Consider the following 17,495-nt stretch of genomic DNA (forward strand, 5'->3'; position numbering starts at 1 on the left):
CACGCTTTCTAGTTGATGCCATTCAACCAATCAGTGCTTTCTGGGACTTCAACTCTTCCTGTAAAAAATTAGTAGCCACCTTCCCTCTCACTGGGACGTCAGTGGGAACAGTAGTTGGCCTTTTAATTTTACAGTTCAGCGAACATCCCCGTTATCTCTCAGGATTTAGCCGCTGTATTTCAGAGCTGCTTTGGGGCCTCCAGCTCTTACCCAATAACCACATCCTGTTTACAATTGAGACCAATTCTGCTTAACCTCCTTACTTCATGTTGCCCACTCAGACCTTCCGGCCTCTGATGTCTGAAATCTCTTGTCAGTGTTTTATACCCCAGCCCAAAGACCAAGTGTCTTGCACAGCTGGGGAAGAAGCAATCAGACCCAACTAGTTTGCAACATCTTTGTACTCAACTGTGACAGAGTCCAGCTGTGACAGAGTGACTGTTAAATGTTCATGAGTCACTTAGCCCCCAGCAGTGCATCTTCATTGGCTGCACAAATCCCTGCCACCAAATGAATCCATTTGGTTTTGGTCTTCTTTGCCTGCCTTTTCTTACTGATCCTGTTATTTACTGCTCCTAGAAAAGGAGAGAGAAGATCACCTGCTCATTTCTTGATCAGTATTCTACAGATGCCACATAAGCAACCACTATTCCTAATAGGTATTTGAGGCAATGGGGCATGTCGTGTTGGCCTACATACCAGTGCGATCCCACAGACCATTAGTTGGTGCAGGTCGGACTTGCTGGGTCTTTTGCCTCAAGATAATCTCAGTAACTTCACAGATAACTGCAGAGTGTAGCCATCACTGTGCTTACAGTCTTTTTTCTTCTTTTTTTGTGGGGTAGTATACCACCAGTGTTAGCATGAAGGAGAAAGAGAATGATGGTAGTCCCACACAAGCCAGAATGAGTAGAAGCCCACCCAGTTATAATGTATGCTAAGATTTGATGGAATAATCCCAGAGCAGTGGGTAGGTAGTGAAGTGACAGGCCCACTCACGGTGTTTGTCATTGGTTTGTACATAAGCCCCAAAAGTGTTACTGGTTGTATCCAGAGAAGGCAGTGTACACTAGGTGATTTGCACACCATAATAATTATTGCACTACTCAGCATGGACGAGAAAAGTATCATCAGAAGTGACCCAAAGATCTCTGCTTGGCCTCTAACTGTACTAAAGCTTTTGACAGTCAGTCAGTCCAGGCTTTGAACACTAAGACGCTTAGCTTTCCTGAGAACTTCTTAATGGTGCTTAGTCACTCACACTGCAGAGTCAGGATCGACTGAGCCCTAGCCAAACATTTCCTTGCCATAAATAGAAAGAAGCTGGGAAACATTTCTGAACTAATCCTATTCAGGTTGTTCTATTCAAATGTATTGGACAGGGCAGTGTAACCACAGTTCCAAATGAGTTTTGGAATCTTTCCTGGCTGCTGGGAAACTGCTCAAGCTTTCTAGACTCAGAGCTGTTGCCAAACAAACATCTGTGATTTTTTTTCCCCCAATAATCTGCATTGGTGACAAATCCTAAGGAGGAGTTCCAGCTACAGGTGATCTTTTTGATATTTCTGCAGCTTAATTTGAATAAGCCATAAACAAGAAGGAAATGAAGAGCATGTGTCAAGTAGCTGGTCAGCTCCTGGAAAAAAGCCATGCTAGTACTTGCCGTAACATCAATTGGAGATGAACTGTCTACTGTTTGTAGATTCCCCCATTTCAGGAACATCCTGATTGACCACGCCTGTGCTGGTACGATGAGTTCCTGCATCTGGAAGCCTGTGTGATCTTTGGCAGGCTCACAGATTATGGGCATCTTTTATTAAAGACCTATGGAACATCGTGACTAACCCTATGTATGGATGTCATTAGGCTGTATGGACGTGCATGGCAGAGAGAGGGCACATCCTACCGCTGCAAGGACTGCACCAAGATTCCTGCACGTTCAGCTCAGGTCAGCAAGCATAATGACAAGTGCATACATTGGTTGTTGAAGTATGAATTGGAAGGGCTCTGCAGCATTGATCTACCCAACTAGTGTAGATAATAATACACAAGTGCCCATGTAGCTGTTGTGTGTTAAGCTAGAGCATGGCAAAAGAAAGAGGCATGGCTGTCTTAGGAAGAATGTAAGGAATTGTTACCAGTTGACCACTGTGGGTCTCTGACTGCTGGCCACTACCAGTGGTGTGTGACCGGAGGTGAATAGCTACAATGCACTAGCAAGGGAGAGTACATAAGGCAAAAGGAACGAATGACAGCAGCACTATGCGATGGAAACGTGAGACTTGTGAAAGAGGTTGTGCACCGTCCTGCTTAGTAACTCACATGCCTATTTGCACTTTTGTCCCACCACTGTCATCTTGGACCAGAGAAAAGCAGTGTCAGCTATTAAACTATATACAAAAAATTACTGTATCTAATGAAAATATGTTTATTGCTTATTATCTATTGACCTATTTACCTATTATTCTCATCTTCACTGATGCCACACAGTCCCTTCAAAAAATGTTGTACTTAAGCGTCCATCTGTCTTTTTTTCATGAGACAGAGGCTCTTAAATAAAAAAAAAATCAAAGAAATATTTAAGGAGGATGTTAACACCACATTTTTTGTTTTCAAATTTACTTTCGTTATTTTCAGCCATGTCTTCAGTACCTGTGATTAGGTCATCCTAGCAGCATAGTCTGACTGATTTGGCTCCAGCCAATCCTTTCCTTTTATCACTGTCTGAAGGAATAATTTATTTTTCTGCTTATCCAAATCTTCTTTGGCCAGTGCAGGCATTTAATTAATTTTGTTCTTATGTTGTACTAAAAATGCACAGTTCTCTCTTGTTCATGCAGTCTGTTGATTTCTTCTGCTTTCTTTATCGCATTTTACTTGAGCCTGGGCCAGCTCTGTGTTAAGAATAGAGGTATTTCAACCCTAGCATGTACTCTACTCTCCTGCTTCACACTTTTAGTTACAACAGCTTCCTCTGTTGTCCTGTACCCTTTAAATTAATCTCTTGTGCAATCAAAACAGGCAGTTTTGGTGGCAGGGTATTTCTTCTTTTTTGTTCATCATTTTCTAGGGTATAGTGCATAAACAGTCCTAGGAGCAGGGTTCACAATTCAGGATGTCTCCTTTCCAAGCGGATAGTCTGTAAGCTGCAGAGATCACCTCCTTCTGTCACCTACTCTCTGTTTGGAAAAAAATCAGTAAATAAAGGAGAGGATAGATTCTCTTTCCATGGCATTTTCCTCTGGATTGTGTCTACTCATTAGGTGGAAAGTGGGGTGTCTGAATTAAAATTCTTATTTCCTTGTCACAAATAAGCACCACCAGGGCTAGGCAGCCACAGAATGAGCAGTTTTGAAGTGCAGTGTTGTGCTTAGGCTCCTAAAATCTACGTCTGTTATACTTTGGATCTTATCCTTTGTCATTTTCTTCCATTCCTAACTAACTATATTTTTATGGAAACTTTTTTGCGTATGATTTTGTCTCATAATGTTTATCTCTCACTTGAACTGAAGTGTTTGGGGGTTTTCAGTCTCCGTATATTTATAAGAAAATCATTACTCAAGATACTGCTAGTGGATTGTAATGATTTACAGGGGGACCATGTAATATGTACAGTCAACATTTAAGTTTGCTTAATATGTTGTAGTTGTTGTTTAGATGCCAAAGCAAAATTACAAATAATGATACTAAGGAATTTCTACTTTTAACCCGGTCTATGCCATCACTTCAACATGTAATTAACCTTATGTTTCCTTCAATGCAATCCGTGCACCTTCTTAACAGTATGTATAAGCTTAAGCTACATCAGGAGAAGACATGATTTACTCAACTGATAGTATGACATACTTGGCATCAGTACAAAACTCGCATCATTACTTGCCTTATATCGCATTGCTTTGCAATTTGTTCTATTCTGATGGATATTTGAAACATATTAATGCAGAATCATATAAGCACAGAATAACTGAGGTGAGAAGGGATCTCTGGTGGTCATCTGGTCCAACGGTCCACTCAGTCATAAATTGGATCCAACTTCAAAGTCAGATGATGTTGCTCAGGGTCATGTCTAATTTTTGCGTATCTCCAATGATGGAGATTCTGTAACCTCTGATTTTTGCATTATTACAAAATAAAATTACAATTTCATGTCCCATGTGCTGCATTTCTGTTTTCTCAGTTTTACATTAATAGTAGGCCTAAGCCAGGATAAAACCTCAGATGTACAATGCTAGGACAGTCAGAACAGGTTTTAAACAAGGTAAGGCTTTTATCTAACTAGAAAAATACGGGCTGATACTTTACCGAGTAATGAATATTGTTTCATATGTATTTATCATACACATCTTATGGTATTCGGTCAAGTATAATACATGTGCTCCTTATTATAGTGCCACTTTAAGACCTGTGTAACAGAGTGAAGTAAATATGAAATACAATCTGTCTCCATTAAAAGGCAGCAAAATATTACAAGTGAAATCAACACAAGCTTTATAAAATAGCCAAATTAAGATGAAGTATGAGTGTCTGCCAAGTGAAGAAGGATTTTCTTGGACTAAGTGAATTAAAGCTAAAATACGATGGACAAAACTAATTTATCCATTCTTAAAACAGATTTATAGTGCTGCAATTTTAAAAGTGTCTTTCAAATATAGTGATCTGTTTATATACAGTATTTTGTATGAAGTATAGCCTTTTAGACAGGATCTTTCATCAGTGAGTCATTTTAAGTGACTGCCCACTACAAGGAAAAATAAAGCTCACATATTTTATTGCTGTCATTGTAATTACAATGCATTAGTTGGAGGGAGATTCCTGTTGTACAGTAGTTTAACAATCTAGACAAGTACTCATTTAGATTACAGAAACATTAGACCTTTGTTAAAAATGGCTACTATTTCACTGGTATTTTTTGTTCTTACTTTAAATTAAAAGCAGTGAATTACAGAAACTGCAAGGCTAAGCATGCAAGCAAGCAAGCAGACAATCCCTTTAATGATGTTGAAGCTAGAAGATCCAAAATGCATCTATGCTTCATTTAATTTTAGGCTTTTTTTTTTTTTAGTACATTTATTTTCATTCATGTTACCATTTTTCTGTGAATGTAAACCCTTCTTGTAACACCAGTTCTGAAATAATAATACCAGATACATATTTAAATTTTCTGATCAGCTCAGTTGTGCGAGAAAACTTCAGATTTCAAGACAATTAAACGATGCCCCATAAAAACAAGAGGATTCTATATAGTTTTAACTTCATTCCAAGCATGGCAAGCAGTACTTCTTTCCGCATCTTCCCCCCTCCCTCCCAACGAGTGAAACAGGAGGTGAAATGCAAGGACAGCGGAGGCTTTCCGGAGAAAATGCTTGTGCCCTTCAATTTAAGAAGAACATAACAATTTGAAATTAACAAGGCAGATAATTGTTTCAGAGAAAGTAAATGGGTAACAAGGCAAATGGGTAGGAGAAGCCTAGAGTATGCAGGACAGATTCCAATTTATTAAAGTCAATAAGCCTGACAATTCTCAATTCTTCCAATCTTTACATTTTTTTAGATTCTGTCCCAAGATACTAGTCAGTGAGCTTCTTGAGTAGGCTTTAGGTCCAATTGGTGACTTAATCTAAGACTTTTTGAAACCCTACTTGAGGCAATTGAACTTTGGCATGGCACTGATTGAATTAAAGCCTAGAGGAAGTTGTAAGCTTTAATTAGATCAGCCCAGCAAGTGCTGTAGTGAATGGCATTGTCCTGACCAGAATTTAGACCTAGTGCTGGGATTAAGTTCAGCACCTTGATGTCTTACCATGATTTTGAACTTTACTTCAGGCAGGGTGTGTAAGGAGTCATTAATATCTGCTCCTTCAAATCTCCCTGTGAGTCACCATCCCTTCTGCCATAGCAGCCCAGTTAGGGCTGGTTACAGCGCCAGTTAGGAATAGCCATCATTTATTAATTATACCTATATTTTATAGTGCATTACCATGTAGATGGTCAGGCCAAAAAGACAGTTTCTGAGAAACAGTGGGAGAAAGACTGTTGGTGCAGAGGCCCACCTCTTTAGGGCAGACAGACAGGTTAATGGGAAAGAAGACATGATCTTCATTTTAGCAACTGGAAATTGAGACACACACACAAGTAAAGCCGGCTGGTTTAGCTGTGCAAGTATCTGGTACGATTTGTACTGTTTCATACAGCTACACCTAAATTACGATCTGCAGTGGAAACTGTTTAATTTGCATTAGATTTGCATTTTCCCCCTTACCCATAAAGCAAATAGCTTTCCTGTAACAATGTTGAGGCGTGTCCAGAGGTATTGCGGAGGCTGTGGGCACAGCCTGAGGGTACCCAAAGCTCTGCCTCCCTGCCAGGTTGAGGAGATCTGTTTTCCTCTTCCCTTTCTCCGGCCAGCCCCACTCCCTCTGTCCTTTTCCTCAGCACACAGCGTGCTGCTCCTCGTGGAGGCTGAGTGGCCCTTAGTTACCTTGTGAAGTTTTTAAGGCAAAAATGGCGGCTAAGGTTTTGAAAAGCACTCCACCCTAACTAATAAATACTAAACTGCACTAACTCTGGACCATGAAGGTTTCATTGTAAAGACAGTTTGATACATATTCTGTCAGGGTGCTGTGAGGGCTGGTGGCTTCCTGGGTCGTTAGGGGCTGCCCATGGGGGTCCGTAGGGACAGGGCCTGGCAGCCAGGGCCCTACCCACCCCCCCTATCCAGGAGCAGGCAGCCAGCAGGTCCCAGGGCAGCCCCAGCCCTGGGCACCAGGAACCTCCCTGGGGACGGGCTGAGGCTAGGCTGGGACATGGGCCTGTGGCAGGGCAGGGCTGTGGGGAGCTGGAGACCAGCCCTGCTGCAGCATCGCTGGGGCAGGGGCTGACGTGGGGTCCTGGGCCGTGGGGGACCCCTGGGGGGCCGGGCAGGGACAGTCAGGGCTGGTGGTGCCCCCGGGACCCTGACATTTTCATGCCAACATCTAAAGAAGCAATTCATATCTGAAGGGCAGTGTGCTGGTTTTGGCTGGGGTAGAGTTAATTTTCCTCATAGTAGCTAGTATGGGGCTGTGTTTTGGATTTGTGCTGAACGCAGTGTTGATAACACAGGGATGTTTTCCTTACTGCTGAGCAGTGCTTACACACAGTCAAGGCCTTTTCTGCTTCTCACCCCACCCCACCAGCGAGGAGGCTGGGGTTGCACAAGAAGTTGGGAGGGGACACAGCCGGGACAGCTGACCCCAGCTGACCACAGGGATATCCCACACCATATGACGTCATGCTCAGCATATAACGCTGAGGGAAGAAGAAGGAAGGGAGGACATTTGGAGGTATGGCATTTGTCTTCCCAAGTGATGGAGCCCTGCTTTCCTGGAGATGGCTGAACGCCTGCCTGCCGGTGGGAAGTAATGAATGAATTCCTTGTTTTGCTTTGCTTGCGTGTGCGGCTTTTGCTTTCCCTATTAAACTGTCTTTATCTCAACCCACGAGTTGTCTCATTTTTACCCTTCTGATTCTTTCCCTCATCCCACTGGAGGGGGAGTGAGCAAGTGCTGTGTGGTGCTTAGTTGCTGGCTGGGGTTAAACCACGACAGGCAGTCTTAATTTATGTCCCATGGAAATTTTTTTCTATGTCATGACTATTTTTGTCTAGAAGTTCAGCAAAAGCAAAATTTTTTAAAGAGAAAAATGTATCTCATAAATAATCCTTATATCAAATATAAGTGATTCAGTCCCTTGCTTTATATTTAGTGTGAGCATGCATTCATAGTCCTACAATGTTTTTTTGGGAAAGATTGTATAAAGTTGCTCCATTTTCAAATTTAAAATTGGAGAATCTGGTAATAGTTATATAACGTGAATGATATTATTAAAGCTGTTTATTTTGTTTCACTTAACGTGAAAATGAGTTTAAGATTTATATCGTGCAACGTCACCTACTCCCTATTACAGAAGTAAATGGAAAGATCTTCTCACTCTCAGTCTTCTAACTCCCAAGCAAGAGAGTCCATTGTTTTTGTGAGAGCTGATTTAAGAATAAATAAAACCTGGGCTTCTCTGATCTGTGTCACTCACACTGTCTGTCTCACTTGTTGCGTATTTTCATTTGACTGCATAGTTTTTGCCACTAAAAGAGAGTTCTCTTGTTTATTTCCAGCACTACATAGTGACTTCACAAGTGGCAATGAAAGGAAACAGGACTTGTAATGAGTCATCACAAACAAGTGCAAACAAGCAGTTTTCTTTCATTTGCTATTTATTATGCACTGTAAGCCTAACATAGATTTGGAGAACTATCTGTGTGTATCTTAAAATTAAAGAAATGCTCCATTTTAGGCAGTGATTGTGAAAAATTTTCAAAATCCATTTTGCTATTCTTGTTCCGTTGTGCCCAGCCTTATCAGAAATAGTGTGTAGTCCCTAGCACTAGCTTTTAGTATAGTTTGTTCCCTTGAAATTGAGCAAATTCATCAGGGATTATCGATGGCCAGGCTAGGCTAGACATCAGGTCACTTACATTTCCACCATTTATGTGTTCGTCAATTCCTAACCAGGTATTTAGGAACTCTCCATATATTAGATGCTATATCCATGTCTACAGACTTCCTCCTGACTACTCCATTCAGGTTTGGAGGCACTCATAGACGTACTGTGTTTCAGGAATCCCCTAGAGCCACCACGTACCAGAAGCCACCATATACTTAGAAGAGTCGTGAGGCTGCTCTATCTTTCGTTAGGTGCTTTGACATACCTTTGTCTATCTCACTGATCCTGCACTAAACACAGTTTTTTAGATCTAAGAATTTAGGCCACTGAATAGTATTTTCAAGGAAATATTCTCATATAAGCATAAATTTGGTAAAGTGTATCTCTGACAGCTGGATTCATAATGCCTGTGACTTTAGAGCTTTCAGGTGTAGATAGATGTATTGAAAAGGTGTCTTCCCAGAAAAAAAGCATATTAGAGTTATACTATGATAAAACTTCAGCTCTTCTGAAATGCAATATATAAGGATTAACAAACATTGCCCCCAAAAACCCTGTACATGAAACTGTTCACATAATGCTGAAGAATAATGCTTTCTTCCTCACAGCTTTTGAAAGCATGTTATCTTTGAGCTAAGTAAACGATTAAGTGAAATAAGAAGTTTATCTTGTCTCCCTATTCTGTTCTGCATAGGTTCTTATTACCACTATCACCACTGTAGCTGTTGAGTGAACACCAGTTCTGCATTCAGCATTATAACTCTCATTTGTCATATGCAGCTTGTTTTCTCTCAGTCTCTAAGGAGAATTATATGAGCAGTATAATGTTTCCCTTTGGTAGTTTTCTTTGAGGTGGAGAGTTGGTTGCACATACGCGCTGCTGTATTTTTATATGAGAGAAAGTATGATCAAAGAAATGTGCCTTGCACTTCAAACAGAAAATTATGTTTGTGACAATCCATATTTCATCAAAACTGTGAATTAAATTTAGGGAAAAAATAGAACTTTGTTTAAACAATAAAGAAAAAGCTTTCATAAAGGTGAAAGCAGAGAGAAATATTTCTTCTAAGAATATAAATAGAACAAGTAAATACTTAAAAAAGGGAATGTTTTTTAAACAAACTTTCCCCACAGAGCTCTTGCTACACAAAAACTGTAGGATAGTTCAACCAGTGAAACTCATGCCCAGCAGAAGTAAAACATTCTAAAATTTAATAGGACCAAAATGTGCTCATGTATTTTCGTGCTGGAAAATACCAAAATTAAACAAATTAAAGGAAGAGCATAAATAGGGAAAAACAAGATTCTGCTTTGCTTTTCATACATTTTAAAAAAGATTGTAATCTACCACTGCCTAATATTTAATTTCTGAAGTAATTACGTGCATTGTGTAGTGTTTGTGAAATAAACATACAACTTGAAACAGTGTTAAGATATCACACCCTCCCCAGTCAGAACAAGCTGCACATTTCTTTTGTATAATACAAAGTATGCAAGTGGGTAAAAAGTAGTGTGACCTGGAGGTCAGTGACTTCCAGCTCCAGTGGATTAACAGAGAAATGCATCCCAAGATGGAAGATTCTTTGGTGGAGGTCGCTTCCTTCAGCTCCTGCCTGGTCGAATGTGGAATTGTGAGTATGAGTGCTTCAGCTGACCTCAACTGCCACAGTATTACATGAGCGGGAACTATGCAAAGGACAACGTAATCCCCCCTGCCCCCATATTTCTATGCATTTTTCTCTTACACTTCTTTTACTCAATACTCATGTCCCTCAACTGTTCCTTTTATTGCTCTAATGTAAAGGTATATGTGATACTTGGAAATCCAAGGGAAAAGTATTTAAAAATGACTTTCAGTTTTATGAAAATGTTTGAACCAGAAAAGATTTACTGAGATAATTTATTGTGTAGATTTGCATAAAATCTGAGAACTTTCCAGTAACGGGGTAACAAAAGATACAAAAATACTTGCTTGCTATACCACCAGATGTCAGATAATCATGAGGAGTGGTATCAGATGTTATGTACTCTTGGTTTTTCTCCATCCTGGCTACCTCCCCACGTAGTTCATTGCCCTTCATACTTTATTCTGGTGCATCCTGAAGGAACTTTGAGCTTAATGTTTCCTGTGAGCTATCTCATCACAGTTATAGCTACTGTCTCTTGACGCTGATCTGTAAGCCTGTCACATTTCACCAAAGACCTTGACCATCTTTTAACTATGTCTTGGGTATCCTCTTGTTTGCCTTCAGTTAACACACAGAGAATCAGACCCCTTGGTCTTCCTCCCAGAACATTATGTTATTCATACATCGGACACAGCTCACAGTGTGAGCTCACGCTACCAGCACTAAAAGTAGTATATTTGAATTCTCCTCCTGCTCCCTCTCCACAGCAATACGAGCTCTGATTTTACTTCATCTTCTTTCTCAGTGTCACAAAGATTTCTCTCCTCAAGGGTGTGTTCCTTTCTCGGGTCCTCATCCCATAACTAATGCAACATCTCTCCAGCTTCTTTAAAAACATCTTTTCACACATTTTTTTTCCATGAAACATAGCCACACAAGTTATCGTCCTTGCCCATCATTTACCATTATATCATTCTTTCTTTTTACCCCTACTTACTCTTCATCTGATATTATCTCAAATTCAAGCATTTTGTCAGCATTTTCAAGTTCTGTAAGACCCAGTTCCTCCTTACACACCTAAATTAATTTGTGATGGTCATATTTCTAACTTTTACTATTTGCTTGGGAGGGTCTCCTCTTTTCCTCCATGCTGCTCTACATGCATATACATAAAGTTTCTGAAATCAATTTACAAGGCTGAGTAAGTCTTTCAGAAAGCCCTATGCCTTTCATGCAACGTTAGGCTTAAAAAACAGGAAAAAATATTTTTTGTGTCTCTTATCGTATATAATTTACCACTTTTCTCATAGGGGATGAACTTCTTTTGCTTCCCACCACATAGTAAACAATGTATCAAAAAAAAAAAAAAATCATAATAGAAATGAAAATAATGGATTTTAATTGATAGACCTTATACACAGAAGTCAAACATCACAGGAGATTGTTTTGAAAGAAAAGAAGAGCAGTTTCTTTTCTGAAGTATCTTTGTACACACAGGAATTAGTTTAAGTGTCTGAGGTTGCTCTAAGACTATTTGCTTTCTTGACATTATCAGGGATGCTGAGAATAGCCTCAAGGTGGAGATGCATTTACTTTACATTTAACAGGGGGAAAAAACCCAAATAAAGCCAACAAAAGCACAATAAAAACTCCACCTTTACTATTTTGAATATTTTAGTGAAATGTAGATTGTCGAAGGAACTATAGATAAAGGAAGACTTGGTTTGTCTTATTTAGTCTTTAATGATGTCCACCTGAACAGCTATTATGTAAAAAAAAAAGTCATTGACTAGACCTGCATAAAAGACAAAAAATGAAAGTAAAATGAAACAGAAATAAGTAGTAAATTAAAAACAATAATAATGCTAACAGAATATTCCAAGATATGCTTAATGTATGTGTTGATATATTATGTATTTATTAATGATCTGGAAAAGACAGTTAATGACATCTAGGTGAGAGAACTAGTCAGAAGACTTCACAAAGCTAAGAAGAGTCATATGACCAGCAAAATAAAATGCTGGTAAATTAATATATAGCGTGGGAAAATTTCAAATATAAATATGAATATTTATTTTCATGTTTTAAATTGCCAGCATCATGCCTGTAGAAAGCTCAGGGAGAACCTGTGCTTGGTAATAGCGAACAAATAAATTGTTACTGTGCACAATCAATAGAATATATTTGTAAAAATGATACTAATGGCATATTGAATTGAGACTGAATTTTGTCATTCTAAACATTATTGTAAGATGAAAATAGGTAAGCAGAGTCTGACCTGTTTAGGAAAACTGTAAGAAGATATCGGAGAGTAGGTCTACGTCATTCAGGAAAGAGATTAATTAAAGAGGCATCAGTTATATACAAATAATAGTGAAAAAGAGAAGGTTATGAGGGGTTATGAGAAGGGGATGAGTCTACTTTATACTTGGTCATCCAAGAAAAAAATGACAAACATTTAACTAAGAGTTAACAAACTAAAAATTGACTACACAAAATGAAGTGTTGGAATTTAATGCAAAAAATTAGTCAGCCAAGAGCTTTGAAAGATTTTAAAAGATGTTTGGATGATTAGTAAGAACATCCACTGATAATTAGCTGACAACTTTGAAAAATATTGCGTGTAGACATTCATGACTAGATTAATCAGAATTTAGCTGGAGTAAGGAAGGAAATTCCTCTACAGAGAGATCCGTTGTATTTCTTCATTTTGAAGTTTTTTCTAACTTCCTGTAACTGTCAAGTATTGTCTGCTGCCAGAAACGGGATTATATAGACAACTGATTTAATTCAATTGGTAAACTGCTGTTCTCCTCCCAACTAAGGCAACGTTCATTTCTTTTGTGATAGCTTTTTACTTATGACTGAGTTTCTTTCTGCTTACAATATTTATAAGTATCTCACTTTCTTTATTGTTAGCAGAGACTGACTCTCTGTGCAGGAGCATTTCTGTTCCTGAAATTATTCTCTGAATTCTGCAATTTCCCTTCATATCTTGGAACAAGCTTTTCCCACCCTGTAAACAATGCTAATGGGAAGATTAATCACTTCGTAAGTAATATAAATAAGAAAAATTCCCTGTGTTGTTTGTATGTGTTTGAGAAACCATGTTAAACTTTATATATATTTGGCAAACACAGTATCTGACATTTAAAAACTTATTAATATTTGGACAAGAATCCTGGAAGACACTTGAAATTCAAGCAGCAAATATGCCTGGATATCTGTAGGAAATTTTCACTGCGTACAAAGAAACTGCTTCTTCTGTGAAGCATTTGCAGTGTTTCAGGATTGAAGGGAGTTACGGAGGAGGTGCACTTCTAACTTGAAGAGCCTTTTAAAAGAACACCGCATGTACATACAGTTCCTTAAAGATTCTTTACTGTATTATAGACTTAACATGACCATTCACATACATAATTTTAATACTGTGTGTCTGTTTTTCAGCTGTGTTGAGCTTTGAGAGTGAACACTGGACTGGTTATTTCACTTACAAGTTTTCATATTATCACAATGCTTTTTTACCCCAAAACATTGCAATGAAATTCACCCTTGAATTATTTGTTTCAAAGTATGCAAATACTATCATTATATATATATTTATATATTTTTTAAATATATATTTGTTTTTAAAATGTAATTTATCAGCATTGGGTTTGCTGAATGTTTTTATTGTAGAGATTAAAAATCAAAACAAGAAGGAAAAGAGTGAATCAAATGCTAGTCTGAAAAATCAGGGCATGATGCCCTGGAGGGTATGAGATTCAGGCCTTCAAGGGCAGTACATCCCAATGGTAGGATCACTCAAGTGAGAAATTCCTGCCACTGGATATGACTGAATTCAACATTGATATGAAGCAGGAGTAACTCCAGAATTGCTCAGATACTAGAGTGGCAGGAACTCTATAAAATCCCTAATTAGAGAGAGAGAAAGCTTGGTGTTTGATACACGTGTTGACTTAAGTCTGCAGCTCGCTCTGAACAATTCACCGGGAGTTGGGCTGGGGAGCCCTCTGGCTGCCCTGCAGTTGTTCTAGGTTGCCCAGGGCTTCAGTCATACTCAACATCGACATCTTAAAAGCAACTCCTCTCTTACCCTGCAAGTAAAACTCAGTATGGAGGTAAAAGCTAATACACTGTCAAAGGACAGGGCAGAAAAAACTTCTATATGCTCCCCTAAATGCCTTTCTACCACCAAACTTCACTCCCGGACTGAGCTGTCCCTTGCTGTCAGACCTGGCAAAGGAATGAGAAATTCAGAATTTGTGTTTAATGAAAAAGCATTGGAGATGTTAAAACTCACTATGAAAGTAGGAGTCCCCTTGAGTTTTTTGTATAACTCACCAAACAAGAGAAGGGTCAAAAGAGAGTACAGTCAGTTCTTCTGGAAAGTGTTCAAGGAACAAATCAATTCTCTAGCAGTCTGGAATCCCCTATTAAAGTGAAATCCCTGAAATACATCTGTATAGGCCAGAAATACGTTATGGTCAATGGTGAGCAGACCTAAAAAATCAGGACAATTACTTCTGATTCTTGCTGTGAGGAGACCTTCCATCAAGCTTAATATTCTTAGTCTGTACCGTCTGATTAAGATAAAATAAAATGCAGTCTTTATATGTGTCTATACTTAGCCACCTAACACCGTTTGAGATAGCTCTCTGAAAGGAATAGGTACCAGGCAAGACAATAATTTGTGAACCTGTTGGTATCCAAAGATAGCTGGAAAGAAGATATAACCATTGCATGCTTGAGCATGGTCAGCAGCTTGTCCTCATGAAAGGAGACATTAACAATTCTCGGCAGTAATATCTCTCTGATTATTAGTGTGTCTCTGCTAACTTTAGTCAGCCATGAAGAACACACTTAATGATGGTGAGATGGTGCATAATGATGTAGGTCTGAAATTTTTAATAGAAATTCTCTGTGTGACAAATGATGCATTAACTTTAAGTTGGACTGGGTCTTTAATATCCTGCCCAGTGAAAGAATCTCAGGAGTCTTACAGGTAGGACCAATTTTACAGCCAACTTTCTCATAATATGAAAAGATGACTTAGTCTTTAGAGTCTCCTCAATTTGGTCTTGCATCTGGTAAGGAAATTAGTGAATTTTGAGGGGTGAACAGCCTCCCAAATTTGTGTGTATATGTTTTACCTTCCTGAATGTACCAAGAGACCAGTGTAGTAGTTGTTGCAGACTCTGCACTGTAAATTGTACTTCACAGTACGTGCAGTTGAGAATAATATAAAAAAGAAACTTGTTTACATAAGGAAACTTCCTTTCCTTACACAAAATATTAGGAGGATGCACTTCTTAAACAGACAACATGAACTTTACAAAACCGGTGCCTCTTGATATCCATACGATAAATGACATTTTTTTAAATATTGCATTTGCTAGGCTTGTGTTCAAGTTTGTTGATTCTGTTCTGAAAATTAGAATTCCATGTTTATTGACTGTCTGTGCTTTTTTGCTAAAATTTGCCAAAAAAAAGATTTTTCTAATTGGCAGCAAAGCATACTACTTCTGAGATGTGAAAACCAAGATTGGCGTTTTACTGACTCACGTATCATGATAATGGCCCACCCCTTTGGCACCCTAAGCATATTAGAAATAGTTGTTTTGCCTCTAATTACACTGTTGTAATCACACAGTACATAAGGAAGATGGAATAAGTGTTTTGATTATTGGCAATGTAGAATCTGGTTCACTTTTCTATTGTCTTGTTGGATCTGTGACAAAACTAAGAAATAAAGTGTATATTGTACAAAAATTGATGTGATGTAGCTGACTAAAAGCAGAGAACGCAGTTGAAGTGGTGCCCCATGTTATGTAGCAGAAGAGAGAAGAACTACACATTAAATGCAAAACCAAAATCTGAACCTAGCGAATAAGTGTTAGTATTAGGCTGTTGCAAAAACTGGAAGTTTGAGTGTCTGTTCCACTTATGGGAAAGAATGCAAACATGCTTAAATTTACCTCTAAAATAGCAAAAGCCAATCCTTCCCAATAATTGTTTTTTAATGCTACTGCATAGAAAATATTAAGTTTGTTTTTAACTTATGCAATGTAAAAGCCAAGATGATCTCAGTAAATGTAGGCACAATCTTACCACTGGCCATTGCCAAGCCTAATAAGAACCCTAAAGACATCAACCAGCATTATATGCCTATGATACATAACTTGCAGGCACTAAAACCGTTCTCACTCTAAAAATAATAAGTTGTTTGTCTTGAGCAGATTTTAAGATGTCGTAAATTTTTTTTCATGCATGCGTCTGTAAGGAAATAGTCTAAATGCCAACGGATATAATGTTGCATTCATCAGTGCTTTAGCCTAAAACAATAGCTGTAAGATGTGTTATTAGCTCTGTTTCTCCAAACCATGTCTTATTTCTAAATACCATTATTTCAGAATACTAACATTGACAATTTTGTTAGTAGACTCCAATTCTTACCTCATGTGGTGGATTACCATAGCAGTTAGACAGTGGAAGCCAACAGATTAAAGGTATTCAGCTGCCCAATTCGATATTTTCCCTCTCTTAACATTACTTAGCAGGTGCTGCACCGTTCTTGTGGGAGATGTCGAGGCAGGAAAAGTGGGGACAGTAGGCACAGGGGACATCTTATGTGTACTGGACGTGCTGAGCCACTTCTTGACTTTCACCTGCTGTGAAAATACATTCCAAGCTCTCAAATATTACATTTCTGAGGGAATGGTGACTTTTGTTTGCAGCTGCCAGAAAAAAGTGCCCTTTGTTTGCAGCCTGTCAATAGAATGACCTTTCCCTCTTGCCAATTTATGCTCAAGAAATACATGTGATTGTTTTTCCCTTTGCTGCATGTTTCAAGAATCTTCCAAATTTGTTTGATCAATGGTTTAGAAGCTTTCAAACTAACATGAGAAAATACACATTTTTGCAGACGCATTTTCAGTTGGACCTGAAGCAGCTGAAGCTAGAGATCAGCTAGAACTATAGAATCATAGAATTGTTTAGGTTGGAAAAGACCTTTAAGATCATCAAGTCCAACCGTTAATTAATCTGTACTTAATGAAGGAAACTTGCTGAATTTCTCTAAATGCTTGCCTATGACACGTATCCAGAGTTACATAAGAAGTCTGCCATTTATGCAATCTGCTTTGGCAATATTTATATTTGTATTCAAATCTTCTGCCTTGTGAAAATGAATAAATCAAACCTTGTAATTGCCTATCAGACAATAACCTGCATTTTGGAATGTGTATGGCTACCTCAAAGGCAAGAACAGGCTTCAAAAGCCACTTTCAGGTTTTCAGAGTTGGTCTAGCCAGCAATGCTTTCTTCCTGCTATGTTCAAAGCAGATACTGTCTTTGTCTTTAGTGAAACAATGCAGATGCACCATAATT

Source organism: Aptenodytes patagonicus, chromosome 3, assembly GCF_965638725.1.
Source record: "Aptenodytes patagonicus chromosome 3, bAptPat1.pri.cur, whole genome shotgun sequence".
NCBI lineage: Eukaryota > Metazoa > Chordata > Aves > Sphenisciformes > Spheniscidae > Aptenodytes > Aptenodytes patagonicus.